The following is a 4105-nucleotide window of genomic DNA, read 5'->3' as shown; positions in this document are numbered from 1 at the left end:
ATGAGCCGAACGCATTAGTGTTCAAGTTTGTTTATTTAAGAATCGAGTATTTAAAATATTGTTCAAATTTGTTTGTTTAGTTAATTAAACGATCGCAAACGAGCTTTAATCGAACCGAACAACGAGTAGCTCGTCGAACGTTTGGTTCGCTTGCAGCCCTAGTTCTCCTTGTTTGGAGTCTGCACGTAATAGCTTCTCAGGTAGAACACCCTTATCTTTCTCTTTTAAATATGAGTTTTACGAACTTTTATTCATGTTTGCATCTATTTCTTTATTTTATTTTGTTTTTTAATAGATCACACATCAAATACTATGTATGTAAAACACTTAACAATTAGACTTTTCTTGCCAAACATCATAAATGATTTTCATGTAGAAGAATAACCTATTAATATAGCTTCATCAGATATGGCATTAATTTTTTTAGTTTGGATTTTATTTATTTAATACAAAAGCATTTACACTCAAATACAAACATATGTAATAAAATTGATGTTATGTGATAAGAGAAAAAATTATATATTTTAAAATTTATTTATTATTATAAAATGCTATTTAATCCTATCTTTTTGTGCAGGAATAAGCACAAAAAAAGCTGTAGATTCAGCGCTGTAGTGCCACCAAATTGGTTCCACAATGGTAGAAGTCTCAGATCATGGGCGGATCTGGAATATTTTGGGTATTTTGCCCCCTCTCAAAAAATTTTTTTGCTCTAATTTTATCAATCCTAATCATCTTTATCCACCCTAAAAAAAGAAGCTGGATCTGCCCCTGTCTTAGATGATTGCCAAAGAGCTTAGCGTTGAGGCGCTACCTAGGGAACATTGCAATGCCAAATCACCCTAGCATCATGGCAAAAGATGGTTAAACCAGTGAATTGATTCAATGAATGGTCAGCCGATACATCAATTCAGCGCACCACCCTGCTACCTAGCCAACGTTGTCGTGGTAGATCATTTGTTTTGCAAATCTATAAATAGTGAGCCTATTTTTCATGTTAGGGATTTGCTAGTTGGAGAGACATGAGGAAGTGTGTGTGTGAGGACGTGTGAGGTTGCTTATGGTGGAGGCTAGCCATATGTTAGTGTTTTATTAGTCTAGTAGAGTTTGTAGGGAGGTGGAAGGAGTGCAAAGAGTCTGTGATTGCTTTGTGAAGAATTTTCAGGCCATTTTTATCCTTACTATTTATCTATAGTCTTGTTTTATATATTGCAACAAAGTTATTTATCGTGTATACCTTTAATTTGATATTTGGCTAGAAAATTTTCTCTTAGCTTATGATAATTTATAAATCATGTATTGCAAATAGTACATTTATAATTTCATAAACTGCTTAATGAATGTTTTAAATCCTTCATGCTTAATTTAGTTTATGTAAAGGCCTTGCATTAACTTAAAATATAGTATGATATATAGCCTCAATGGAGGAGTAGAAGAACAAATATGGGATATGTATTATACATAAAGGCGCAAATTTATGTATGATGCCCAATTCATTTTATGGGATGAGCCTTACTTACTAGAAGTGTAAAGATCATAACATTAGGTAGTGTGTTCTAGAAGATTAGATTGTGCCCATCATTAGCCAATGTCATGATTCCGAGTATAAAGAGTATTTTGGAGGGTTTAAAACTTCTTTTAAGATCCTTCAATCTAGATTTTATTGGCTTACCCTATTTAAATATGTTAATGATTATGTTAAAATAAGTGATAGATGTCAGAAGATAAGAAATATCACTGAAAGAAATGAAATGCCCATTAACTACATGTTAGAAGTGGAGATTTTTTATGTTTGAATATTATACTTAATGGGTCTTTTTGTACAATCTCATGAAAGTCAATACATTTTGATAGCAGTTAATGATGTCTCCAAGTGGATAGAATGAATAATGAAACCCAAAATTGATGCTTAGGTAGTAATTAAAATTTTAAAGAAAAATATATTTTCTAGATTTGGAGTGCCTAAAGTCATCATTAGTAATGGGGGTAGTCATTTCTTTAATAGAAGAGTGGAGAACATAATTTTAAAATATGAAATTAAGCATAGGGTAGATCATCCTCAAATCAATAGTCAAACTGAAGTAAGTAATAGGAAAATCAAAAGGATTTTAGAGAAAAATGTGAGTTTAAATATGAAGGATTGGGCATTAAAAATGGATGATACGCTCTAGGCTTATGGGATTGTTTATATAGCCCCAATTAGAATGACTTCCTATAAGTTAATTTTTGAAAAAAACTTATCACTTACCTTTAGAGTTTGAGTACAAAGCTTATTGGGAGGTGAAAAAATTAAATTTAATCTTAATGATGCTGAAAAAAAAAAGATTAATACAATTTAATGAGTTAGAGTGATTAAAAAATGATGCCTATGAGAATACCAAATTGAATAAGGAGCAAATTAAAAAGTAACATGATCATAAGTTCATTTAAAAAAGAATTCATATAATACACCATAACTTAGTAAATCATAATAAAAAAATAGTAATGTGTGGTTTATGTTTGTCATTATGCTTTCAAGTAGTTTAGATGGCTTTTTTTTTTAGTGTAGAGTATATATTCACTATATTAACTAAATAGCATGTTCTATTTACAACATTTGACCAAAAATACTTAGGTAATTTTTATTCATTCTATGAGCTCCGAAAATTCATGTTTTTCTCTTCTAATATAATTGTTTATCGGTTAAAATTTCAAAAGGTAAATTTGATTGTACATAGGAAACTATCCAAAAATCTTGCTCTCATGTTATAAGTACTTCATCATATAGTCGTAAGTTTTGCATAGGTACAAGCCTTTATGGTTAATTATCCATTTCACATATTAAGAGAGAACTTTTGATTAAAGCTAGTCAATATGCACAAAATATTTAGTTCACAATAGCATTAGTTTGGATTCAAAGTAATAAGTTTTTATCACATTTAGTTTAAAATGGTTGGTGTGTAGAATGATGATGAATATGATAAAAAATTTAATGGTTTTATCATCTCAAAATTTCATAGACCTTGATCTACTTAATTAGTAAAGGTAGTTGATTCAACTTGTTCAAAAGATTCTTGTCAACAACTAAGGGTTGTGTCATCCAAGAGAATCATGTGTGACATAAAGCAGATGTTTATCTAAGGAGATAATTTTAAGTTGACTATTACAAACAAAGGGCTTCATGCCCTCTAAGTGCACTTTATGATTCGTTACTCAGAGGATTGAGTCATTAGCGAACTTTTAAGCTTTGGCATTGATCATACTTTAATAGTTTCAATTTTTGATCACTTAGTTAGTGGGCTAGCTCTAGTCGTAATTGTATCTTTTAGGCACTATGTTGTGATAAAATCACTCAAAGGACACATGTTATGTCCTTATTGGTATGAAACTTTTGAAAGTGACCATAAAATTATGCTTAATATGACATTGACTTTTTATGAGCTTAAGCTATTTTTAAATTATTCATCTTTGGTAAACTATTATGGAGGATGGAATGATATTTTCTCTTAGCATTACCTAGAAGATTTTTGCTAAAACATTTTTATATCATGTAAAATTTTTATATTTTTTTTGTCAAAATTTGGGCCTAAATTATTTTCTTAGGGATATGAGAGGATTTTAAAAATATGGTCCCCTCCAATCAACATTTTATATTAAAGTGGCTATCATCATTGTATTTAGCTTAAGTCATTTTTTTCATGGTTGAGAACATGATTTTCCTAATAAGCCCCTCTGATTATGATGTATAATGACAATGCCCATTATAGAAATATGTTAATGGAACTTTGATTGATTGCACCTCATCGACTATGATCTCTTACCTATAGAGAATCAAGTTTAAAATTAAATATGATTTGAGTTCATTTGAATGTCTAATAGTTTGTAGGACTTATCAACTCTACACTCATATGTAGAGGATTGGACCAATAAATTAGAACTTAAAATTATATTTTATAGACATGACATAAGGAGTTTGTATTTTTAAAAACAAGTTTTATTATCGAAGGCTTTGTAGGTCTTATGCAAATCGAAGACAAAGGTGACTGTGGATTTCTTTGAGTACTTGGTTCCATCACATGATGATATATACTTATTTGATAACCATAAGAGATAAATTAAGAACAAT

Source organism: Dendrobium catenatum, unplaced genomic scaffold, assembly GCF_001605985.2.
Source record: "Dendrobium catenatum unplaced genomic scaffold, ASM160598v2 fragScaff_scaffold_920, whole genome shotgun sequence".
NCBI classification, from domain to species: domain Eukaryota; kingdom Viridiplantae; phylum Streptophyta; class Magnoliopsida; order Asparagales; family Orchidaceae; genus Dendrobium; species Dendrobium catenatum.
This window is presented reverse-complemented; position numbering follows the sequence as displayed.